Source organism: Gracilinanus agilis, chromosome 1 (genome assembly GCF_016433145.1).
Source record: "Gracilinanus agilis isolate LMUSP501 chromosome 1, AgileGrace, whole genome shotgun sequence".
NCBI lineage: Eukaryota > Metazoa > Chordata > Mammalia > Didelphimorphia > Didelphidae > Gracilinanus > Gracilinanus agilis.
In genome coordinates, this window is record NC_058130.1 from 146,115,857 (window position 1) to 146,143,393 (window position 27,537).

Below are 27,537 nucleotides of genomic sequence, written 5' to 3' on the forward strand. Positions count from 1 at the left end.
ATTGTGAAAGAAGGATGAAGTCACACCAAAGAGGACTCAAAGAATGTAAAGATTTGATATAGTTTTCAAGAACAGGGAGGTCTTGGCAGGTGGACCAGGGAATAATGAGTAGAGGAAGTAGAGTAGAAATGAGTAGAGGCGGCAGAGGAAGAATCTCAGTATTAAATTAGATCCTGGAATAGGTTGCATACAAGAGGCTTATTATCTCTTAGCCATTTTACTACAAATGTTGCAGGATGAAAAACTGTTGATTGTGCCAGAAGTGTCCACACAAAGGTCCTGGTTTTCATGGATTGGCTCCTGTTCATCACTACAACCTCCTATCAGGATAAGAAATCTGTGACTATATCGGAAGTAGTATCATTTGTACTGTGGTTCTCGTGTTCTTGGTGTTGATCTGATTTATCACCTCCACTCTGCACTCTTATAAACTTCAAAGATATGACATCACATGGACCATAATGTGAGACTTAGAGACATAGTTTTCTGAAAGTGGAAGGAAGGGTTTAGGACTCCTAGCTTGTCTTTTTCCACATTTATGTTTTGCTTGTTTCTGTTCTCCCTTTCCCTGTAGTACTGTCTAGTAAAAAGATCTGAGATTTGATCCTTCTGAAGCAGGGAGGAAAAACATAGGCTATTTTCCACATTTGTTTTGTTCCTTTTTTTTCCTCTTTAGTACTGCCTATGCTAGGAGGACTATCTGTGAAAGGCTTAAAACCGTAAAACCTTTAAAAAAAAAAAAAAGGTGAATACTCCACATTTTTTTTAATTTTGTTTTTCCCTCTTCTCCCTTTTTTCTCCCTTTATGCTACCTAGACAAGAGAGCCACCTAATCATTTACATGGTAGAAAAGATGAGCATTTTCCCAATACAACTTCCCTGATACAGTTTTCTGGTGTAGAAGCAGTAATAATGGTCCTAGCTGTGTGTAGTCTGGGCCTCTCATATTGGATATGTGAATAAGACCACAAAGAGTCAATGTAACCTGATGACTTACTGACTGAGGTATGTTCCAAGAGAGATAGGGAAGGGCTACATCCAGAGAAGCTAATGTGCCACTGTAACCCTATTGTATATAATTGCTGATAGAGCAAAGTAAACATTTTCCTTTCTTACATGTTCAGGGACTTGCAAGTGCTTCACTTTGTTTTAATATCAAACTTAGAACTAAGATTATACTGGCTTAAAAACTGTAGACACAACGGTTTCCAAGTAATTTCTTATCTTTGATTCAAAGAATCTTTATTGAATGTAACTTTTATTGCATTATGATCAGAAAAAGACACATTTAATATTTCTGCTTTTCCACATTTTTTGGTGAAGTTTTTATGTTTTAATACATGTTCAATGTTTGGGAAAGTGCTGTAGTGGATAATTAAAAATAACTGAGGAAATAAGCTGAGCTATACAATTTATAAGCAAAATAGACAATAAATAGGTCAATGGACTCCCCAGTTCAAAAGAGATATTTTTATATATTAAAAATAATCAAATATATACTTAGCATATATATTTGATTTTATATGTATATATATTTAAACCCTTACCTTCCACCTTAGAATCAATACTATGTATTGGTTCCAATGCAGAAGAGTGGTAAAGGCTAGGCAATGGAGGTTAAGTGTCATGCCCAGGGTCACACAGCTAGGAAGTGTCTGAGGCCAGATTTCAACCTAGGACTTCCCATCTTTAGGTCTGACTCCTAGCTGCCTCCTATCAAATACTTTTTTTAAAAAAGCAATTAACCAGGATTCAAAATTAGGTAATCTGATTTTTAATTGGAGGAATTAGGGACTTTCCAAATTTAAAGGGGAGAATATGCAATAAATCAGTAAAAGAGGCACTGTTCCCACCTACCTCTGTAGCTGTATTTAATCAAAGGAACATGGAAATAACAACTGACCACTGCAAGACCAATTTTTCAGATAAGACATACAGTTTGTTTGAGATGTATAGTTGTGAGAAACTCCCTGCATCAATCTTTGGGTCTGACTGGGTTTCTGGTTAGCATAACCCAGGTCATTAATTAGGGATCTCTAAGCAACAGGTAGAAGTGGCCCAGCTTCCCAACCATGCAGGGTTAGGTTCAAACAGTACAACAAAGTTTTCTCACAATTCCCATAGTTGAAAAGAAAAGGAACTAAGACTCCAGAACTGAGTCACAAGATGGAGTCAGTATGGTTCACTTGATTCCCACAGTGCTATATACAGCTGAGAATAGGTATACTCCTTTCAATTCCCATTCAATATTTTCCAGAGGTCTATTATTCCTAACTTTTCTAAAATTCATTTAACTTTTTTGGTAAGATTTATCTGGGTGGGAGAAAAGTAAACTGAGGCCTCCCACTATTCTAGTTTTATTATTTCCTTCTTGTAACTCATTTAATATTTCTTTAAAGAATTGAGATGCTATGCCGTATGTTGTATATACATTTACTATTGATACTAATTTATTGTCGATGTTATCTTTTAGCAAAATGTAGTTTCTCTGTTTATCTCTTATATTAGGTCTATTTTTGCTTTTGTTTTGTCTGGACTTATGATTACTATCTTGTCTTTTTTTACTTCAGCTGAAGAATAATAGATTTTGCACCATCTATTTATTTTTTTAAACCCTTACCTTCCATCTTAGAATCAATACTGTGAATTGGTTCAAAGGCAGAAGAGCGGTAAGGTCTAGGCAATGGGGGTTAAGTGACTTGTCCAGGGTCACACAGATGGGAAGTGTCTAAGGCCAGATTTGAACCTAGGCCCTCCCATCTTTAGGCCTGGCTTTCAATCCACTGAGCTTTCCAGCGGCCCCCCCATGTCTTTATTTTAACTATTTTCCGTTTTAAGTTATTTCTTATTGAATATACTGTTGGATTCTGGTTTCTAATCCATTATGCTATTTTAGTCCATTTTATAATTTGAGTCCATCCCATTCCAGTTATGACTGCTAACTTTGTATTTCCTTCCAATCGACTTTTCACCCTCCCCCTAGCCCCACCCCAACCCCTCTTTAAGAGCATTTTGCAGAGATGGCTGAGCAGCTGAGTAGAGAAGAACCAGACCTAGAGTTGGGAGTCTATAGGTTCAAATCTGGCTTCTTAGCTGTATGACCCAGAATAAGTCACTTAACCCTGACTGCCTAGTCCTGACTATTCTTCTCCTTTAGAATGGATACTTAGGGGGGGGCAGCTAGGTAGCTCAGTGGAATAAGAGCCAGGCCTAGAGAAGGGAGGTCCTAGGTTCAAATCTGGCCTTAGACACTTTCCAGCTGTGTGACCCTGGACAAGTCACTTAACCCCCGTTGCCTAGCCCTTACCGCTCTTCTGCCTTGATTCCTAGATGGTAGGCAAGGGTTTAAAAAAAAAAAAAAAAAAAGCGCAAAAGTATTTTGCTTTTGACTACTGCCTCCCTTAATCCATCCTCCTCTTTATTCCCTCTCTCTTTTTCCTTAATCTCTTCTACTTCCCTCCTGAGACCATTTTTGTACCTGACTGCATATGTATATGTATAGTCTCCCTCCTTTTTTAACCAGTTCAGATGAGAGTGAGGTTCGGTGTTGCTTGCTGACCCCACTACTGCCTTTGTTACATAAACTCTTCCTTGCCCATCTCATTTATAACTTCCCTCATTCTTTCTCTCTTCCTCCCTCTCCCAGTGCATAACACTTCTATACCCTTCCATTCTTCTTTTGCTCTCATCCAAATATAATGAATCATACTGAGGCCCTCTGTCCAATTAGACTTTCTCTAAGACTGCTGGTGATTATAGTTATGAGAGGTTACATTAATCTGTCCCTATGTTCTATCTTGACCAGTTTCATCCCTATGTGCTGGAATGTTCTCCACCATGTATGTACATAAGCTGGCCCTCCCAGCCCCAAAGAGCTATCTCTCTATCCTTCTCCTAAGCTGTCTTGGAATAGAAAAATTATTGTGACTTTTTCTTGACCTTTCTGATCAGAATTCTGACTGGTGAATTTTCTTGGTTGTTGTGGATGTGGGTTAGGCAAAAAAAAAAAGTTCCTTTCACTCTGCCATTTAAATTTTTTCCTCATTGTTATTTTTTATCTATATCCAGCCATTTTTGGGAAAAATAAAAATAGCCTTCCCTATCCTCCCAAATGAGTTCTCCTTTGTGACAAAGAAAAGTCAATAAGCAGAAAAAAAAAAAGATTATGACTACATTTGTTCTCTAAATCCATCACTGGTTTTTCGCTTATTGAGTTCTACTTTCTTTTTGTGAACTCTATTTCTGCTTATTTCACTTTGCATCACATCATGTAGTTCTTCTCATGCTTCTCTAGTTCCTAAATAGTTGCTATTTTTTAAACCTCACAGTACTGTCCTATCACATTTTTATGCCTTAGTTTTCTTATTAGTCATTTCCAATTGAGAGGAAATTACTTTATTTCTAGTTCTTTGCTACCACAGAGTTGTTATGATATTTTGACTCTGTACTGGACTTTTAAAAATATCTTTATTTTCTAAGAATAAATGCTAAATATTAGGATTACTGAGAGAGTATGAATAGTCATTTTGGGCAGGTTATCTTAGAACTGGTACTCATGAGTTGTGATACTAATCTAATCCAACCACTTAATTTTTTTCAATTCAATAAGCATCCATGAAAGCTCAGTGGTAGATAGTAGGGACAACAAAACAAAAATTCCCCTGCTCTCGAGGTGCTTATATTTTCTAATATAAAACATGATCGATACAAAGCATTATCAAGAGGGAGTGAGCACTAGCAACTAGGGATGAGGGAGATCAGAATATGACATCTGACTTTTACTTTGAAGGAAGCTGGAGATTCTAAGAAGGACAGGTGAGAAAAAAAGTACATTCCAGACTTCCAGGTTCTACAAAGCTGAATCTGAGATTCATTTGAATCTAATAACCCATTGCTATCACAGCAGATTCTTTAATGCTGTGATAGCAATGGGTATTAGAGTTAGTGCCCAAAATTTAAATGTATTTTTGTATCTTTTATGCTACTAAAAGAAAATCCCTTTATTTGTAAACATCTGCTTTTACTTCAAAATTTTCCAAAATTTGATCCATTAAGTGAATCATCATTAAACAATCCAACCAAATCTGTATCACATAATGGAATTAAAATAAATCTTTTAGCTTGAATAACCTAGAATAAGTTTACTTTCAATGAAATTTGAAATCTTAAAATTTTTTATCCACACTAAATAAGAAACATGAAATTATCAAAAACAATTAAGAGTTTTAAAAATTATATTTGGTTTTGGATCACAAATGCTTTCTATTCTTTTTGTTCATGCCACACCCCCAGAGACCTTAGTATAACTTCCCAATTTACAAGCTATAGTTACAGGTAAGGAAGATGATGTCAGAACTCTGCTTTTTCTTCCTTTCACTCTGTATCTCTTTCTTTTTTAAACCTTTACCTTCTTGTCTTGGAATCAATAATGTGTATTGGTTCCAAGGCAGAAGAGCAATAAGGGCTAGGCAATGGAGGTTAAGTGACATGCCCCGGTCACACAGTTAGGAAATGTATGAGGCAAATTTTGAACTGAGGACCTTCAGTCTCTTGGCCTGGCTTTCAATTCACTGAGCCACTAAGCTGCCCCCATCCCTGTGTATTTCTAAAGCAAAACCAAACTTTCCAGGTTATAACTATTTCCAATAAATAAAAGATCAGAATCAATCAATAATCAATCATTTTGCTAAGAATACAAGATGACCTACCTGCCTGGCATCACAAAGAAGTCCCTGAAATTCATTAAAAATAATAAGAATGTCACTGCTTTAGATAAAATATGAATTCACATGTTAAATTTATTTTATGCTTTTAAAAAAGCAAGCTGTTGTTAGATTCTTTATTTCATATACATTCCTCATTTTTCTTTGTATACAGAAATATTCATGTGAATTGGTGTTTATCAAGTACCACAGAATAAAATTATATATAAAGTAAAGGAAAATTCAAATAATACAAGATTTCCCCCTACAACCAGAAGGGAATGGCATATCCTTTCCCCCATGAAAGTTAGGGTAGTTTTTCCTTAAAAAGTATTTAAACTATCTTTGAAACTTGATTGGTTAAGGAGACTGAAGATCCAGGTTCTTAGTATCACCTCCTGCTCATCTGGGTAAAGAGCCAGGAAGAGCTCTAGGTGCCTGTCTGATGGAAAAAGAAGGGCAACAAAAGCAATGGAGCTTTACTTAAACTAATTATTGAAGTGTATTCAATAAAAGTCATGCTGAATATCCTGCCATGGCTAATAGATATCCTTTTCTTAACTGCTAAATGATATAGAAGTGTCTTATTTTGTTCTAATGTCTTATATAAGCTATCAGAAGAGGGACCTGAGCTAGGTTCAGACCAGAACAATTGCAAACCCAAGTCCCTACCTTTAACAACAACAACAAGATATATAACGAATGAAAAGCATTGTTTAATTGAAGCAACTTGTTTTTTTAAAAGCTCCTAAAACAGAAGTGAGCAGAATATTTGACTTGCCAAAAACCAAAACAACAAAAATGCAAGAAAAGTAAGTACTACTATCAAGGAAAGAATTGCTTGGTAGGAAAATGGAGGAGGGAGATGAGGAAAAAAACCTTCTGGAGTGGTAGGGTGGATGATGAGAGCAGTGGAGAATACAAGGGAGAAGAAGAGTACTCCCATGGGAGAAGCAGGCTTAACCAAGATACATTTAATTTTGGGGAATTTATTGCATTGGGAAGTCACCTTTCTCAGAGTCTTGTCCCTCATAGGAAGCATCCTGGTCCAGAAGATGTGTGAGATACTAAAAGTAGCAGAGATCTCAAAATGGGGAATAGGGCAGTTCTGTGGACACCAGACATAGACCCCCCCCAAAAGCATGACATAGAAAGGTCTTTGGAACTGATTATGGGGGAAGCCTTGATCTTAGGATACCTGGATCTTAGGGTAATTTCTACTATGCAATCCTGTTTCTCCATCATTCCTTCCCTCACAAATACTCTGAAAAGTAAGGCACAGTAGAAAAATAGGATGATTGGATGAGAATTATAGGCAAAACTGAGAGAATGGTTCAAACTCAGTACTTCATTGGTTTCAACCCTATTAGGAAAACAAAGAGAGATTTGAAGAAAGAATAAAATAAAGGTATAATTTATGATCAAAGAATAAAGAGAACAAAGTAAAGAAAATTTTCTTAAAATTCATAATTTCTTCTTAATCTAAAAATTAAAAAATAACCTTAACATATATTATACAAACATAAGCCTATTAAAGTCTATTAAAATGTTATAGCATCCTTCCTCTAAGACCAACTCACTATCAGAAGGGTCCAATTTCCAAATGTAATAAATATGATTTTGACCATATGCTATCAATGGAACAAGTATCTTTGGCCATGGAATAAAGTAAACCTGCCAAACAATGGGGTGCAAACACATGGTCTTGGTTACTAAAACAGTACTAATGATATCAAAGACATAACTAACCCCAGACCAACTGGGTGGAGCAGGGGAGAGAGAGCTATCTCAGCACTATTACAGATTTTGTCATAAATATGGCAATTATACCGGGGGGGAAAAATGTGAAGGGAAGAACTTTTAAGAGCTGAGAAAATGGCTAAAAAGCAAACTATTGTTTACTGATGTTTGGCATATGTTAATTTTGTTTTTTATGTATTGTTTTTTCCTTTATTTTTCATGTTTTGTTTTTATAATGTCTATTTATTTTAAAATTTGGGTGAAATAAAAACACAAAATATACCTTTCCTCAAACCTATTTACTGCTATACTCTGCTTTTAAAAAAAAAAACAACTCAGTATACAAAATTAACTGAAAAAATTTGATTATTTTTATCAATTCAATTTGCTATCTTCCCTCCCACCAATACCCTAAGCTTGAAATCTCAAAGTCATCTTTGACTCTGTACCTTCCTGCAAAATCCCCTTCTGATAATTATGAAACCCTATTGATTCTTATCCCCCAAATCTCTCATATCTTTTCCATTTTTCTCACTTATAGCTGCAGATTTTCCTAGCTCAGATTACTACTTCTCCCTAATATTCTTTTTCACATACTTTATATTCCAATCAAATTGGACCACTAATAGTTACCTGTTTTTTTATCCTGACCTTTCCCATATAATCCTTCTTCATCTATGTCTGTGTTGAAGTAAGTCCTTCTCATCTTTCAAACTGTTATACAGGCATTTCTCTCCTTCATAACACCTTCTCCTGCTCCATTATACCAGCTGAAAGATATCTTCATCTTCAATTTTTCTAAAATGCACTTCAGACCTCTCCTTTGCCCCTATTTTGAGAAAGTCAGGTAGCACAGTAGACAGCATACTTAGCTTAGTTAGGAAGACTAGAGTTCAAATCCTGACTCAAATACTAGTTCTGTGACCCTGAGCAAGTTACCTACTTCTCAGCTTCAATCTTCTCATCCATAAAATAAGGTTATATTTTATGGTTCAAAAGGGCCCTCCAGCTTTAAAATCTATCATCTTTATAATCTATGATCTATTTCATATGTAAGAATGTTACACTCTTCATTTCACAATATGCTTCTTGAGGTTATGGAATATAATTCTTTTTATCTTTATATCCCCAGTACTTAAAGAGTATATGTTAGGTTTTTAATGTTTGTTAAAATGAATAAGTATTTATTTAGTGACAGCTGTTTACTGGACGCAATAAATTAATATGAACTGAGCTTTGCAAACCTTAAAGCAGCATATAGATGCAAGTTATTATTACCATTATTCATTTTACAAAACCAACTTTACTATGGGTTTTCTTCAAATAATGCTATTTTCCTAGAATAATTAAGATAGGTATAAATTTACAAAAATTCATTTACCACTCAGTTTTCTAAGGACATAGATAATATATCTACCTTACACCTCTCTTCTTCATTGACTATTTCAGAATAAGGCTAAATCCAATCCACTAGAGGGGGCTAGATTTATAAAAACCCTACATTTAATTTTCAACCTCTGATGGAATTCAGCTGCCTCGCAAATTTACTAGGTTTTTGAATGATACTAAATCTTCAGAATATTTTTAGAGATTTTTATTACTCACAATAGGCAGAAATAGAAAAGAATCACTGGCAGGGTCTGCAGATGGGGAAAGAGAGAGAGAGGGAGATACATCCTAAAGACTGAAAGGAAAGGTGAGTTCCTCCTATGTGGGTCTTATGTGCCTGGTGTGGCTTTTTCTTTCTCTAAGGATTATGTATAAATTATGCATAAATTGGGAACTGTTTGTTAATACTTATTTTTCAAAATTAAGGTACTGGGCCTCAAGCATAAATAGGGATTATGGTGGGAGTAGAGTAGGATAGCTGATCACTTTACAAATTGTGAATGTGTTTGCCAGACCATTTAATTGTAAAGGCCGGTAAGCCTCTGACACGGCACATTACTGTAGGAAATCTGAGGTACGATATGGCTGTTTGCACTGACTCAGGCCATATCTCTAAATAGCAACTCATGCTCCCTTTGTGCATGATCTTAAGGGCTAAATTAGGTGCAAACTTACATTAAGATTCACTGAACTTCACTCTAAAGGATGTGCATAATGGCTTTAAAATAAGTGGTACCTACATTATCCTTGGAAGGAGGGGAGAGGAAGAGACTGGGACAGAGAATCATGGGTAAAGTTCAAGGTTCTGGTAAGAAGGGGATAAGATGATGGCTAGAGGGTAAAAGACATCACTTGGATGGTTCATGATATTGTTTTAATTTCATAATTGTCATCGAACCTATACCTGAATGAAACTCCCTTCAAAATATATCACTTGGATGGTTCATGATATTGTTTTAATTTCATAATTGTCATCGAACCTATACCTGAATGAAACTCCCTTCAAAATATATTTTAATACATTTAATGTGTAGTCATCTTAGAATATTAAAGCTGATCACTTAATGATCCAGCTAATGATTATATAATATAATCCAACCCTTTCATTTTATAGATGAGGAAACTGAGGTTTAAAGGGGTAAAGTGAATGGCCCTAGAACACTAAGCTATTAAGTGGTAAAATTAGGACCAGAACTCAAGTCTGATTCAGGACAATCACCCTACTTCCTTTGTTTATCCTTTAGAGCTGATGGTAAAGGGATTTGACCTATGTTAATTGCTGGTGGAACCAAGTTAGGAGCTACTTATACAAGTTCTTAACAAAATTGCAAAGTAGGGAATGTCTGTCTTTTGGGGCCTTCCACTTCCCTTATAAAATCCTTTATCTACTGTTGGGTACCGAATGCCTACTATCTTTTGGGTCTGCAATTTGACATTTTACTTTTGAAAAGTTATCTCATAAATATTAATTTTCCTTATATTGCAAAAGCAAAATTCACAAAGCTGTTGCTATTATTCAATATGCAACTTCCTCTAGACATTTGAGGATGTCACTCAAGTTAGTGATCTATGGTTATAATATGATTTTTTCAATCCAAGCTCTGGATCACAGAATTTGAGAATTAGAACACATTTCATCAGTCAAATCCTAAATCCAATCAACAAAAACACTTTAAATATCTTTAAATTTTAGATAAGTTTGGAAATAGTTTTCATACTACCAAAGTATAGAAAGAAAAATCAAAAGTTAAATACACTGCCAAAATGCTGATCTTGGCAAATAATAATTAACATGTACAACAGAACCCTATTTTAGCTGAAGTGAAATATTGCACATCAATAAACATGACTTCAAAGTTCAGTTAAGATTGGGTAAAAAAAGTCAATTAAATATCCCCATTCTTCCCTCCTCCATGAAATTCTGACTTCAAACTTCTAGAAGGCTTTTAAATTAGAAAAATAATTATTTCACAGCATTTGTGTTATTCATATCTGTCAGATCTTTTTTCTTTCTTTCCATACTCACTGCTACTATTTCAAATTCAGGTTTTTATAACTTCTTCCCTTGGACTAATAATAGTCTCCTAATAGATCTCTCTCTCCACTCTCTATTCCTTCCAATATAGGCTATATACTTTGCCAGATTTCATCTTTCTTTCTTTCTTTTTTTTTTTTTTTAAACCCTTAACTTTCGGTGTATTGTCTCATAGGTGGAAGAGTGGTAAGGGTGGGCAATGGGGGTCAAGTGACTTGCCCAGGGTCACACAGCTGGGAAGTGTCTGAGACCGGATTTGAACCTAGGACGACCTCCATTCTCTAGGCCTGACTCTCAATCCACTGAGCTACCCAGCTGCCCCCCCCCCCTTTTTTTAAACCCTTACCTTCCATCTTGGAGTCAATACTGTGTATTGGCTCCAAGGCAGAAGAGTGGTAAGGGTAGGCAAATGGGGATCAAGTGACTTTCCCAGGGTCACATAGCTGGGAAGTGTCTGAGGCCGGATTTGAACCTAGGACCTCCCGTCTCTAGGCCTGGCTCTCAATTCACTGAGCTACCCAGCTACCCAGATTTCATCTTTCTAAAGAAGCTCCCTCTGCTCAAAAACCTTTGGGGTTTCTCACAGTCTGCTAAATAATAGTCCAAACTTAGTCTGTGATCCAAGGCCTTTCATAATCCTTCAACCTCTTTTTGACCTAATATTTTTCACTATTATGCTCTATACATTTTTGCTAAACTGTACTAATTGTAAATGTTTCAAACTTAATCTTTGCTCTACCTATTGAAAATCTATGTATCCTCCTAAAAGGCTCACTGAAAACATGGTTGTGACTTCCAAGGGAGTTGAGACATGATGGCAGCAGATGAGCTTGGCTGTGTAAATGGACCTTTGTCCAAGGAGGTCTAGGCAGTTGAAATAATTACATCAAAGTGAGAGATATTAAGAACCTTAGATGGTACTGATTGATAGTAGAGGAGTTGAAGAGAGAAGCACAGATCAAAAAATCTGAAGTTTGAAGTGTCTAGAGAAGTAATCTAGTCCAAAGAATCACAGGAGTATCCCTTACAGAAAACTGAAGTTTATAAACAAAGCCAATTTGAGGAGGACATGTAAGTTTATTTTAGGATGTTTATTCTGAGATGACAGTGGATTGAAAGGGAGAGCTTGGAAATTGCCTATTACTTTTTAGACTGGACCATTTTGAAGAAATAGCTCTTCAACAAATAATTACCTCCCAGGGAGTAGAACCCAGTCACCCTTGTCAATCAGTAGTAAGGCCTGAGTCATTTAATCCAATTATACAGAACTGGATGTGGGGAGCTATTTAAAACTAAAGATGATATGCACACAATACTCTTTTCTTCCTTCCATTTCCACTTTTGTTCCTTTCTTTGTTTTTGCCCTACATCTATTCTTTTTCATCTATTTATAAACTGAAAATTATCTAGAGGGCCACTGGACAAAGCAATAAGGTTGGGAGAAGAGAGGACTTGAAGGAGGAAGGGAGACAAGACATGATGCTTTTTAAAAAGTATTTCACAGATTCATGGTTTCACAGCTATTTCATAGGCTATTTAGTCAAACTCTTTCATTTTACAGATGAGGGAACTGAAGCCAAGGAAGGTAAATTAACATACCAAAGTTTACAAAGGTAGGAACCACAGGTGCTATTTGAACCAAGGTCTTCTGATTCCAGAACCAGTGTTATATTAACCAATTGTGGAGGAGGGATTAGATGCGTTTTTCTTAGTCCCAATGAGTAACACTCAAAACAGTGGGTCAATATAGAATGGCCCCAAACTATGTTTTTGACTTTTAATTTAAGAGTTTTTCAGTTCTTCATTTGTCAGATGCCTCTTCTTACTTACTCCCCCCTATTCTGAACCTTCTGCTTTAAATTATTGTGTACTGTGAAACAAGGTACTGAAGCTTGCCAGAATAAAACAAACAGTGGATTCTGAGTGAGGAACTCATGAGACTTTTGTGTGTGTGTGTGTGTGTGTGTGTGTCTATAAAAGAAGAATAAAAATGGCATCTATTTCACAGAACTACTGTGAGGCTCAAATGAAATACCTGTAAAAAGCAATTAGCACAGCAACTGACACAAAGTAAATGCTGTATAATTCTTTCTTTCTTTCCTTCCCTGTTATGTCTGAGGTGGAAAGTCATTACCAACTTGCTAAAGAGGAATAATCACCAAAAAAAAAAAAAAAAAAGCTGGACCCTTAAGAATGCCAAAGGGAAAGAGAATCTTCTAGGTCAAGGATCTTAAAACCTGGGGTCAGTGACTTTAAGTTTTAAAAAATATTGATAATTGTCTTTCAATATAATTAATTTCCATTTTTATCCTATGTAAGTCATTTTTTACATTTAAGAATATGATTCTGAAAAAGGTTCCATAAGCTTTACCAGAAAGCCGAAGGGGTCCATGACACACAAAAAAATTAAGAATCCCTATTCTAATTAGGCATAGACCAACATCTCACACCATACACCAAGATAAAGTCAAAATGGATACTTGATCTAGAAATAAAGGATACCATAAACAGATTAGAAGAACAGAGAAAGTTTACCTGTCAGATTTATGGATAAGGGAAGAATATATGATAAATGAAACATAGAGAACATAAAAAACGAAATGGATAATTTGATTACAAAAAATTAAAGTTTTTGCACAAACAAAGCCAATGCAACCAAAATTAGAAGGGAATCAACAACCTGGGAAGAAATGATATAGAAAGTGTCTCTGAGAAAGGCCTCATTCCTCAAAAATATAAGAGAATTGAGTCAAATTTATAAGAATACAAAATATTCTACAATTGATAAATGGTGAAAACAAGAGCACTTTTGAGATGAAGAAATTTAAACTATCTATAGTCATGTGGAAAAAATGCTCCATTATCACTATTTATTAGAAAAATGCAGTTCAAAATATCTCTGAAATACCACCTCATACCTATCAGATTGACTAATATGACCAAAAGGGAAAATGATAAATGTTGGAGAGAATGTGGGAAAATCAGGATGCTAATATACTGTTTTGTTTTTTTTAAACCCTTAACTTCTGTGTATTGGCTCATAGGTGGAAGAGTGGTAAGGGTGGGCAATGGGGGTCAAGTGACTTGCCCAGGGTCATACAGCTGGGAAGTATCTGAGGCCGACTTTGAACCTAGGACCTCCTGCCTGGCTCTCAATCCACTGAGCTACCCAGCTGCCCCCACTAATATACTGTTCATGGAAATGATACAACCATTCTGGGAGGGCAATATGGAACCACATCCAAAGACGATGCATACCCTTTCATCCAGCAATATCGCTATTGGGTCTTTATCACAAAGAAATTGGGGGAAAAGACCTATTATTTTTAGCAGTTCTCTGAAACTGAGAGGATATTACATCATTTGAGGTATATGGTTGTAATGGAATACTATTGTGCCCTAAGAAATGATGAATGGGATGAATTCAGAAAAACTGAACTGATGCAAAGTGAAGGGAACAGAATCAGGAAAACAGCATGTGCAGTACCAGAATAGCGTATCTGTTGAGCAGATGAAGGACTAAACTATCAGCAAAATAAGGTCCCAAAATAACCCCAAAGGGACTCATGATAAAAAAATGCTGTCCAAAGTCAAAGAATGATTTCACATTAGAACATGACATCCTTCACTTTATTTCCTTCATGATTTTTTATTGTATGTATGATTTGACTTTTATCACTGTATGGGGAAAATAGAAATACATACTGCATGAAAGCAATGGTATAACCTATAATAGATCATTTATCACTGGTGGGGGGGATATGAATTACAAAATATCAGAAAACAATTATAAAAAAACTATTTTTACATGTAATTGAAAAAATAAATATATAAAAGAAAGTTAAAAATAATTAAGAATCCCTATTCTAGCTATACTGTATCCCTCACTATTTTGGGATAGCTTTTTCAAAGGTTGTTCTAGTTGATGGCAAAGACTGGAGGGTGTAGCCACAGGTCTAAGGGAACACTGCTCTTTTAGAGACTCCTAGGCTCAGGGGTCCTGGACTGCTTCCTCCAAGATCTGGGAAAGGTAGTAGTTTAGGTGGTGGGAGTAGTTTCCCCTGCCCATCAGTGGCAATTGATCTGTGCTTTGTGTTATCAGGTGGTAGTGATACATCTCCTTGACTGTAAAATGGGGATAATAAGCTCTATCTCACAGGATTGTTGTGAAGATCAAATGAGACAGTATTGGGGAAATAAATAAATAAATGGACGAATGAAAACAAATCACTTAGCACAGTGCCTGACACAGAGTAAGTGATATAAAATTCTTATTCCCTCTTTCTTGTACATCCTTATCCCCTGCCCCTTCTCAAATATACAAGTATTGCTCCCCTAGAAAATGGCTACTGGGTTTGGACTGAATGAAATATACATATTGGCTCATTAACACTTCTTATTCTTCTTCGTCCATAATATCTATCTATAAGCATTCTATATTCTAAGTGATCTATCACTTTTGGAAATTTCTCTCTGATTCTTGCATCTTTCTCTCCCCCTCTATGTTTCACCCTTCCTTCATCTCTCGCCATGGTCTCTGGTCCTTCCAGACCTCCCTTTCCTCCTAATCCATTATCCCTACTCTAGCTTTCCTTTCCTTTCTTCAGTCTTCTGTCTTCCTTCTATCCTCTGGTGTACTTCACAAATGTTTCATTGACTCTTCTCTTTTTTGGTAATCCCTATTTCTTATATCATCCTCTTGTAAAAAAAAAAAAAAAAAAGGAAGGAAGGAAGAAACTTTTAACATATGCATAATCAAGTCAAACAAATTTCTACCTTGGCCATGTCCAAAAACTATACATATCATTCTGTCTCAAGTCCATCACTTCTCTATAAAGACATGGGCAACATACTTTATCACCAGTCCTTTGGAATTATAGATGGTCACTGCATAACTATAACCAGAATTCTTAAGACTTTCCAAGTTGTTTCTTTACAATTGTTATAATTGCATAAATTGTACTCATGGTTCTGCTCACCTCACTTTCTGCAACACTTTATATAAGTCTTCTCAGATTTCTCTCCAATTTTCCTTTTATTATTTCTTATAGTGAAATAATATTCCATCGCATTCAATTGCTATAATTTGTTCAGGCTTTTCCTGATTAACTTGAACCCCTTAGGATCAAGTTCTTTGCCACTACCAAAAGATCTGCTAATAAAATATTTTTACACAGAGTATTATTAGGTCAAAGGATATGCATAATTTAATGACAGGGGATGGGGGGGATTGAGGGGGAAGTGGCATCAATCAAATTGTTTTACAGTATGGCTGGATCAATTCTCATTTCCACCAACCGTGTATTAAATGTGTCTATTTTCCATAGTCTCTCCAACAATTCTCATTTCACCTTTTTTGTTAGCTTTGTCAATTTGATATTTGCCCACATTTATAAGATCAGAGTCATCTTTAACACTAGAAGGGCTAGTTGCATCAATTAACAAAAAAAATTATTTTATTTTGAATTAAACATTTCATCTTATCCTGTTTTTCTTTGCCTTATTAAAAAAAAAACACACACATTGTCAATTGATGTGGCTTGGTTCTTTAAGATATTATACAATTTCTAGTCCTTTTAGTGTTAATTCTTCCCTCTGTTCACTTAACTCAAATTTCACTTTCTAAATCTACCCAGCTGTAAATGCTTTCCCCCTTTCAGATGACCACTTCAGATACCATTCTATATACTCTGCATAAATCTCGTATGTACCTAGTTATTATTTACATGTTATCTCTTCCATTAGAATATATATTTTTCAAGGACAGGGATTCTGTCTTTCTAATTTCAACACTTAGTGGTTCTAAAGCCTTATCAATCTACCTCCATAAAATCTCTTGAATATGTCCCCTTCTCTTTCCTCACACAACCACCACAGACCTTTACTTACTGAAAAAAGCCAGATTTAGCTCCAATATGAAGTGTTCAGGACCAATAATGCTGGAAAGGTAGGGTGGCGTCAGATTATGAAGGACCTTAACTCAAGTTTAAATCTTATTCAGAGAACTGGTATAATCTATATCAGACTATTTGCCACCTCAAGGAAAAGGGGGAGGGAGAGAATCTAAATCACAAAATATCAGAATTGTCAATAACTGAAAAAAAATTATTGAAAATAAAACAAAATCTTATTCAGGAGCCTACAGGGAACCAATGCAGATTTTTGAGCAGAGAAGTGATATGACCGGGTTTTTGCATAAGATTGTTCTGACAGAAGGTATGGAATTGAGAAAAGATCTGAGACATTTCCATGATGGAAATTACTGGGCTTGGTAACTAACTAGATATAAAAAGAGAGGGGATAAAGAAGAAATAAAGATGTGTCCAAAGTTTTGAATACGGAAGATGGAGCAGTGGTGCTGAAGATGAAAATCATTAGAAAATTCAAAAGGAAAAACAATGAGGCTAGAAATCCAGGTGGGTATGGAGCACAGAAGAGAAATCTGACTAGTGATATAGATGTGAGATTCCTATGTATGAAGTTGATGACTGAAATTGTGGTAGTGAATGAAGCTGCAAAGCAGGTCACAATTCTGATTCAATTCTCCAGATTTTCTACATCATCATCAATTTTGCTCCCTTCTGTATAGGCAAAGGGGGAAGCTAAACCTTGACTGCACTGAAGGTGACAAGAGGCAAAGAAAAAGGTATGTAGGGGGCAGCTGGGTAGCTCAGTGGAGTGAGAGTCAGGCCTGGAGACAGGAGGTCCTAGGTTCAAACCTGGCCTCAGCCACTTCCCAGCTGTGTGACCCTGGGCAAGTCACTTGACCCCCATTGCCCACCCTTACCAATCTTCCACCTATGAGACAATACACCGAAGTACAAGGGTTAAAAAAAAAAAAAAAAAAAAAGGTATGTAGACATTTCCCCCCCCCCCCAAGAAATTTGCTAGAGAAAGGAAAAGGACAAGTAGTTGGATAGAAGAATGGTCAAAGGATGGCTTTAAAAGTGTAGAGTCCTGGGAATATCTGTAGCCAGATGGAAAAGAGCCAGTAATAAGAAAAAAAAAGAAAAAGAAAAAGGATAATAGAGAAGGAATAATCGCTGGAGCAAAGTTTTAGGGAACCCATGAAGAAATTGGATCAATGGCCTTTAACAAAAATAAGAAATACAAAGACAAAAGGAGGACTCTCTTCTCTGTCTAGAGGGAAAGAAAGAGCAGCAAGTGGATGGTGACATTAAGAAAGTATGAGGGGGGGCAGCTGAATGGCTCAGTGGATTGAGAGCCAGGCCTTGAGACAGAAGGTCCTGGGTTCGAATCTGACCTCACACTTCCTAGCTGTGTGACCCTGGGCAAGTCACTTAACCCCCATTGCCTAGCCCTGTAACAAATAAGATATATATAAAAGATATTAGGGTTTAAAAAAATTAAAAAAAAAAATATGAGGAGTTTGGTAGATTTGAGTTCCAGGCCTGGAGACAGGAGGTCCTGGATTCAAATATGACCCTAGGCAAGTCACTTTAACTTCCACTGCCTAGCCTTACTGTTTTTCTGCTTTGCAACCAATACACAATATTGATTCTAAGATGGAAGGTAAGGGTGTGAGAGAGAGAGAGAGAGAGAGAGAGAGAGAGAGAGAGAAGGGAAGAGCAGTTAAGTGGCTCATTTCCAGGTCTGGAAATGGGTTGTACTAGACTCAAAACTGGCAGCATACTTCCTATCTGATTTTAGGCAAGTCACTTAACCTCATTTGCCTATCTCTTGCCATTCTGTCCTAGAGGTCTCACTAAGACAGAAAGCAAGGGTTAAAAAAAACCACAACTATGAGGAATAGAAGATTATAAATGAAAACTACAAGCAACATCTTATTTTTCAAGATAGCAAAAAGCAATTCAAGAGAAAATGAGCCTGAAATGAATTTAGTATAAAATTCAGATCATCTTAAGAATATTTGTAAATGAAATGGGAAAAAACTCCCACACAAAACGGAATAGGTCTGCTGAGTTTTACAGTACTCATTTTATCAGTAACGATAGTGGACTACCTTGGACACTATCTAGTCTCAATAGCCAGTGCAGTATGTTTCAGATGACTGTTAATTTTGAGCTCAAAGAGACCTTTTGAAGCCCAATCTTTTTACTGATGAGAGAACCGAGGCCCAGTAAGGTAAGGTAACTTGGCCAAGATAACACTGGTAGTAAGTGGCATAGTTAGGATTCAAATCAAGGTCATCTGACATAATTATAAATCTAGAATTAGAAAGGACATTTGAGGTCTAACTCCCTCATTTTATAGAGGAGAAAACATGCTCAGAGATGTTCACCAAGGTTATACAGATTAAATGACAATTGGGATGTGAACTCAAGTCCTATAATTCCAGAGTAAGAGCTCCTTCCACAAGGTTTTTTTTAAACTGTAAATTATTGTTTTATTGAGGTACAACAAGGCATTGCAACTTAACTGAACTTGAGGCAATCAGTGTGGCAAGCTTGGACACTGATACAGTTTTAAAGATTTATGACAAATAGCAATCATTCACAGCTTTCCTAGCAAGGCTGCATCACAATTTATAATTTATGCACTAAAATGAGAAAATAACAAAGGAACTTAAGAATACTAAAGTCAGAAAAACTAGCTGGACCTGCCAAATGCAAAATTTGTGTGTAACAAGCCTTCTACTTCTTATCCGAAAAGGGCAATAGAGGCAGAATGAGACACACATTTTCAGATATGGCCATATGTTTTGGTTGCAAGGGACAAATCACTGGGAAGTGATAGTGATGAAAGAGGAGTGGGGAGGAGAACATTAACAAGACATTTATAAGAAAAAAAAGAAATGCATACAGAAAGTAAAAACAAATTTAAAAGTACTTCATGTTTAAGATAACTCAAAGAAGGGGGTAGGGGGCTCAGTGGATTGAAAGCCTGGCCCAGAGATGGGGGGGGGGTTTCCTGGGTTTGACTCTGACCTCAGACACTTCCTAGCTGTGTGACTCTGGGCAAGTCACTTAACTCCCACTGCCTAGCTCTTACAGCTCTTCTTCCTTAGAACCAATATCCAGTATTTATTCTAAGATGGAAGGTAAGGGTCTAAAAAAAAAAATCTCAAACAAAGGCAGATTTCAAAAGAAATGCAAGAAATCAGGAACAACAAAAAACTGAGCAGACAACAGCAACTATCAATTCACATGGCTGCTTTTACATCTCCATAAAAACTTTTTGACAATAGTCTGTGCACAAATCAAGGGCAAAGTCAATGAAAACATAAGAGAAGGGGTAAGCTTTTGATATTTTCCTATGGTACACTTCATCTTTTCTATGGCTGATTATGTAACTAGTCTAATGTCAATAAGATCAGCTCTTCCTCAGTGAAAGGAAAAAAGGAGAAGATAAAAGATTCAGAAAAATGTTGAGGAAGAAAAAATAATGAGGGAGTTCAAGTCAGAAAACGGTGACCTTCTTAAAGAATAGAGGCAAAGTTAGAGGTTTGAGGGTTAGAAGAGAGTAGAAAAAGTCTAGAGTAGCCATAGGGATAAAGAATTATCTGGAGATGAATTAAGGAATAACTACGCAGTTATTATAATATATATTATGTATCATATATAACAAATCATCTTCTCGTTACTGACTTTCAGAAGTTATTTAACCTCCCTAGGTCTGTTTCTTCATATACAAATTGTGATGGGCAAGATTAGATGATGAACAAGGTGCCTTTAATTTCTAAAATTCCATGATTCTCTCTATATTTAGACTACCTTGCTATACTACAAATCATAGGTAGGGACATTAATTTCTATTTCTTTAGTATACCTTCCAAAGGGCCTACTATCACGTTTGCACATAATAGGGCATGAATCCCCCAAGTTAGGTTTTCCCTTCTGGCACCCTAATGCTTTTTCTTTCAAGGGGTGTAGTGAAATATTCAAACTTAAATTTATTAATGTGTGACACTCCCTAGTTTTAGGAGTGGTATTAGGTAGGATTTCAAAGCAGCTCTAAAAAAAAGCTAAGAAACACTTGTAGCAACAAAATTTCAATAAATGCCTAACAATTACTAGAACTGACATTAACTTGAAGTAGTTACTTGAGTCTTTTCATATTAGAGATAATTGATTAGAGTTGATCAATAATACATTTCAGAAAATACCAAAGATTCTAAACGTATTTTTCTACTAGGATCAAAGATTTAAAGCTGGAGGTATCCACAAAGGCTATCTAATCCAACCTTCTCTTTTTATAGATGAGGAAATTAAGTCCCAAGTATTAATAGGGGTAGGATTTGAACCCGTCTTCTTTCTCCTCCAGCCAGTCACCAAAGTTACTAATTTTACAACTGCATACTTTTTCATTACCAAGAGGTTTCAATCTATTTTAAATATTCCATTCTATCAGGTAAGTGACAGTTACATAATTATGTATTGTTGCTTAAAATTCAACTCTTCCTTACGAAAAACAGTATTAGTAATCTTAGTTGTTTTATATTAATTTATTGACAACCACAAATTTCAATATTTCAAGTAGGAGAATTTAGTTATATACAATGTTCATACCTATTTTGAAGACTGAAAAATAAAACTATGCTTCAGAATACTTTCTCCTTTCTAAATAACAATATAGCAGTTCTTGCTTATTTATGGTTGCAGTTTCTGGTGGTTATTCTAGGGAAAGAAGGGAGGAAAGAATGAGGCTGCCACCAGATGAAGGAAGGGGTTGGCAGATGTATGGCAAAGGTCTGCCTATGGCAGACTTCTTTCAATGTGACACTTCTACTTTCACTCAGAGGTGTTTTTTTTTTTTTTTTTTTTTTGGTTTTTGGTAAAGAAGGGAAGGGATATGGGCATGGAGTTCAAGCTGACTGGCAGAATTGGGGGGAGAGAGTATAGTACTATACACTAAAAATTAACATAGATATTAAAAGTTAAAGTGAGAACTGTCTGAGGCTTCAGGAATGGAATGTACGTACAAGAAAATAACATTATAATATGGGGTCAGCAGGTGTTTATTTATATTCATGTTTTCAGCCACAGTAGGTGTTGGAATGTAACCCCACTGGACACAGGGCTCTACTATATACTATTCTTTCTTGATATTCTCTTATGATAGAAGGATGCTATTACTACTGTAACTTTGGCTAACAGTGCTCTTTAGAAACGAGCCATACCTCAAATCTGGCTCTTCCCTACATAGCGGTCTTCCCTTAGTTCATCTCCAAAACAAGCAACTATTATGACTAGCAACACTATTTTCATAGCAACCTACAGAAAAGATTACACAATCATAAAAGCAGCAATTAACTTTATCAGCTGTAAACTATTAACATGAAAACCTGCAATTATTACTACTTCAAATGTTTGGGGGAATATGTCTCAGTTTAAACTAATAAAACTGTTAATTACTGTTCTTATTGTGTGGTCTTTCACAGCAGGTTATTTAGAAATGCTTTACCCTGGAGATACAGCAAATTATAGCAGAAAGAACACTCACTAACTTTGGGGAGAAGACCTAGATGCAAATACCCATTTTGCAACTATATAACCTTGGGCTAAGTAACCTCACCACTGGGGGACCTCAGTTTTCTTTTTTAAATGAGGAAAGAATGCACAATTGTAGCTCTTGACATTTTTTTTGTGTCACAGACAACTTTGGCAGTTTGGTGAAGTCTATGGATCACTTTTTCAGAATAATGTTTTAAATGCATAAAATATATATTATTACAAAGGAAACCAACTGAATTGAAATAGTTATCAAAATATTGGGAAAAAACAAGTTCATGAACCCCAGGTTAAATCCTAAACCAGGTAATCTCTAAGGTGCCTATCAATTCTAGAACCTATGAGCAGATAAATAATAGTAAGATTACTCTCTTTTCCCCAGTGCTTGTTAGTTTTGGTCCAGCTGGGGTCAGTCTAACAAGATCAGGTTTTATGTATAATTGGAATATACAAATTTTAGCTATGCTAACAAATTTCTATATCCTATAAAACACACATCCAAAAGGCACAAAGTTTTCCTAACCTAAACTTCTAAAAAGAAATATTGGATGCCAGAAGCCTAAAGTGAACCATCTTTAAGTTTCATCAATTATAATAAAAACTTCCTATTAATACTGGGCTAAATTACACATTCCAGAAAGAATCCTTTTGGAATGTGTCTGGTAATATCAAAGCATATGCCATATATTTGACAGGAAGAGCTAACAGGAAACCTAGTAATTTTATTAGTTCAATGGCACATAAACCTCATCACAAAAAAGGAAGATGAGGTTTAAGAAAACAAATATAAGAAAATTTATGGAACTTAAGTTGATAAATGACAGCAGGTCAATTAAGGAATTTTTCACAAGTATTTTAGTTCCTAAAATGGTATTTGATAATTTATCTTAAAAAAAAATTCAACAAGTAACATTTAACATATACACTAGACTAAGACTGATACCACCAATGTTCAATTATGTGAATGCAATGAACAGAAAAAATTAATTTAGGTAATTGTAGTCTTTTTTATTTTTAAATTAAAAGTTATACCATAGGGAATAAGACTTCAAATTAAACAATCAAGGTTTGACTAATTCAAAAGAGTTTAACATTTATTCTGGAGTAAAACTGGGGAAGCAGCTGGTGCAATGGAAAGAACACTGCATTTGGTCAGATGACCAGGATTCAAATCCTAGCTTTGCTTCACTTGTAGAGTATCATAAAAACAGAGAGACACAGAGATGGGAGGGATATCAGAAATCATCTAGTCCAACTCTTCTCATTTTATCAATGAGGAAACTGAGAACTAGTGAATTAAAATTATGTGCCTAACTACATATAGGTAGTAAGTAGCAAAGCTAGGTTCAAATCCAAGTTCTCTAACTCTAAATCCTGGACTCTTTTCCAGTCTACAAAAAATGTCTAATGACCTTGGTTAAATACTCTTTACATCAATTTCTCTAAAATGAAAAGGTAGTTCTAGATGGCTTATAGGTCCCTTCCAATTCTAAATTTATGATACTAGAAAATAACAAAAAGTAAAAACTGGTTCCTCCCTTTGTCACAAAGGGGATGAAGGCAGAGGGGAGAATTCCAGAAATGACTATAATAAAGGAACAGATATCAATAAGCATTTTTTAAATTAAAGAAGATAAAATAATAAAGATTTCTCAATTAGTAGTTTTAAAAATAAAATTGATTTTGGCAAAGAGTAAAATTCTGGCTGTTAAAACTATGATCATAGATTTTTATAACTGGAATGAACCCTAGTAATCTTAGTTATCCACCCAATATCCTATTAGCTAGCACCGACTAGTTCAGTTTTCTTTCACATTGTGGAAACAAATTTGGACTTCAAAATCCAATTGGTAGAATATCAACCAAGAAACTATTATTTGAAAAGTAGTACAAAATTGCCATTCCTACCTCGTATACTATTCATGCGAACCACTACTAAATCTGCAATCATCTTTTTGAGAGTTCAGACCTATGATTTCCTGACACTTTGTGTCTTAGGAAGTAGGGAGCTCTCAGTGGGGTAAACTCCTCCATACATATAGTTAATTCTGCTACTTGACCTTAAAGCAGCTTGGGTCACTGGGAGATGAAATGACTTCATGGACTTGGTAGTATCTGAGGCAGGCCTGCAACTCAAGCTGCCTTGATTTTAGATAGCTATCCCTTTAGCTTATTCATTCACGTCACATACAGCCTCTCCTAACCACTTTTAACACATGGTAAATATATCTGCTATATGGGCAGAGGTGTATCTCAGGGTAAAACTTTAAAGATTACTCTGGGAACAACAGGTTAGGGGACTTGCCTAAAGGAAAAATAAAACAATAAAGGGCAGGGAAATATATTCCCCCAAATAAGTCACCCTTCTTTGCTTTTTATTCTGACTATACATGTTAATTCTATTTTAATTAGTATTTAACTACAAAATGCCCTTATATCTCAAGCAACTGTAATAGTTGGGCAAATGAAATAAAAACTCCTTTATTTCAAGTGGATGTCACTTTACAATAGTCCTGTAACTGTGTAAAAGAATCCTAATCGGAAACCTACTAAACAACCAAAAGTTCTGTATCAGCCCAGCCCTTAATTATATAAAGAAATAACCTGAAGTAGTATTCATTTGTCAAACTCAAAATATAAACTAGGAGTAATGTTATATCATGGAAATGCATTTAGGGGACTTGAACTCTCAAGCTTTAATAATGTAATCTGAGATATTAGCTTCTGGGATAAACTACCCACATTAAGACCTGAATATAGGAGTTCTGGCTTTTGGTCTAGACTAGGCTACTTACCAGTCTTATGACCTGCAACGGATCACAATCTCTCAAAGCCTCAGTTTCTTCATTAATAAAACAAGATGGGTGTGTGTGTGTGATTTCTAAATTCCCTCCTTGCTCTAACAGTCTATGCTTAAGAAATTAACTTTCTTCAATCCCCACATTGGTATTCTTTCCCTGGGTGAGTAAAACTGTGAGTAAAAATTTATTTTACCAGCCTAGAAGTTTCTCTTGAGGTTCAAATATAGCATAAAAGGGAAGTGAAGGAAACCAAAGAAAGAATAAAAGGACTAATGTGAAAAAGCACAACAAAGACAGAAAATGGATATGCAAAACAGTTCAATATAAAACATTCCTCTATTGCTTCTTAAGCAATATCAGCAAAGTTAGGCATTTCGTTAACAATATTTTTCAAATTTCCCTCTTTTTAAAATTTATACTTTTAAGTTATCAACACCAAAGCACTCTGTCAAAAATGGAAACTTATTGGGACCAGATTTACTTCTTTTCCGTATTGATTTTCTTAAATTATGAACCAAATGAGGAAACAAATGTAGCTTAAAGGAAATAAAACATAGCTGTTAGGTGAAGTTCAAGGACAAAACCAGATTCAGATGCAACTGAATCCAAATGACTGCAGTATCAAAAAATGCATTTGGGAAAAACAACAACAACACTGTATCTTTACGAGGGCAACTATTTGCGCTGTAAAGTAATCACAGAAAAGCCAAAACATTTTGACAGCACAACATAGGGGCCACCTCTGAGCACTGGTCACACAATGCAGTCAACCCATGTAACGGAGAGTAATCAATGCACAGGTTCCATAATTAATATCTACGCATGTGAGGTTTTTCTAGTTTGTTGTTGTTGTTTTAAAACTGAGTTTAAAACAACTAAGCTTTAAAAAAAGAAAGAAAGAAAAGAAATGCAAGCATAATATTACCGGTCCTGCAGTCTTTTTCTCCTCCGTGGCAGCTTGCTTTTACCCTTTGACGTTCTGACAACTGTACCCCCGTTTACTAACATGGCTGAGAGAGCCTCTACCGAAAAATCAGACTGTGGTACCCAAGGGGCCAAAGTGAGATGATACGAGGTTGCTGTTTTTTTTTGGGGGGGGGGGGCGGGGAAGCAAGGGCAAATCTTAAAACCATTCTTCTTACCTGCTTAGTTTCCTTTCGACTTCTTTGGTAGCTTTAGCTTCCAATTCTCTGCAGGAGGGAAAAGAGAAAAAAAGACAAGAATCACCCTGAACCCGAGCCGCTGCAGGAATTGCAATCAGGGGGCAGGCAGGGGAGAGAGGAGAGAGGGAGGGGGCGCCTCGCGGAGGCGGGCGGGTGGACGCCTGCAAACCAGGGAGGTATTAAGGCTGAAAAGAAGAGGCGGCGGAGAGCCCGGCCAAGCCTCCTCCTCCGGCTGCCGGGGAGCCCTGGGCCAGAGCCACCGGGGATGCTGCGCGGGCTAGCGGGGAGGGGGGGGGGCAGGGAGGAGGCGGCGGTGGCGGCGGCGCAGCCCTGGCCCCAGGGCGAGGAGTGACCAGCAGCCTCAGGGGGAGGACACAGAGCTCACCCACTATAGAGCCCTTGCTCACCTCATGTGTGTAAAGTGCACGGGGAGGAGGTGGGGGATAAGGGAGAAAGGCGCAGAGAGGCCTCAGTCCGTCCGCGGTACTGAGGGGACAGGCCCAGCCCGCTGCACAGCCGCCATTTTCTACACCGACCCGCCGCCGCCGCCGCCACAGTCGTCGGGACCGGAAGAGAAACAGCCGCGGCCGCCATCCCCTTCCGGGAGCACCTGCACTCCCAAAATGGCGGCCCTAGCAACCCAGTCCGCCTGGGGAGCGGGCCCATAGCAACCGGTTGCCGCCCAGAGCATCTGCGGGCTGGGACCCGGCTTAAGTCCAGGGAGAATTTCTCGTACCATCTTTCCCCCGGTCGCACCTTCCGAGTGTCTCCCTGTGCACAGATAGAATCTCTCTCTTTTCCCCTCAGTAAAAAGGAAAAACCTTCAGGATCCTTCCTTTCTCAGCCTGGCGAAGGCGACCTCCCCATTGGCTCAGTTTTGAAGGGGCCTTGGTAGGACATCTTGTCCAAACCCCGTATTTTACAACAGGAGAGGCTAGGGTACAGAAGACTAAAGGGACAAGCCCAAGTTCACAGGTGTGATAAAGGGGCACAATCAGAATTCGAATCCAAGTCCTTTGACTCCAAACTTAGTGCCACAATGAGAAAGCCCAGGCAGTCCCTTTACCTTTCAAACCATCTTTAGGTGAAATTTTAAAATTAATTTTTGTCCATTATCAAGCAATTTTCTTCCCCCCAACAAAAAAGGAAAATCTTTTTAAAAATTATTATTTAAGCAAATATACCTGTAATAGAGGAATTCCAGTATCTAAAAATGTCTTTCACTCTGTCCATTTAGTCTATCCCCTCTTTCTGGAGGTGGGTAACATTATTGTC

At 36.7% G+C, this 27,537-nt stretch overlaps 1 long non-coding RNA gene across 1 annotated transcript; it reads right to left on the minus strand.

Moving 5' to 3' along the window:
* Positions 1-7,399: 7,399 nt before the first annotated feature.
* On the minus strand, positions 7,400-26,819 carry LOC123231836. Its single transcript, XR_006505126.1, has 3 exons — positions 26,670-26,819; positions 26,242-26,289; positions 7,400-8,271 (listed from the first exon to the last, which is right to left on the minus strand). It is a non-coding gene; the product is annotated as an uncharacterized LOC123231836 (long non-coding RNA).
* Positions 26,820-27,537: the final 718 nt, after the last annotated feature.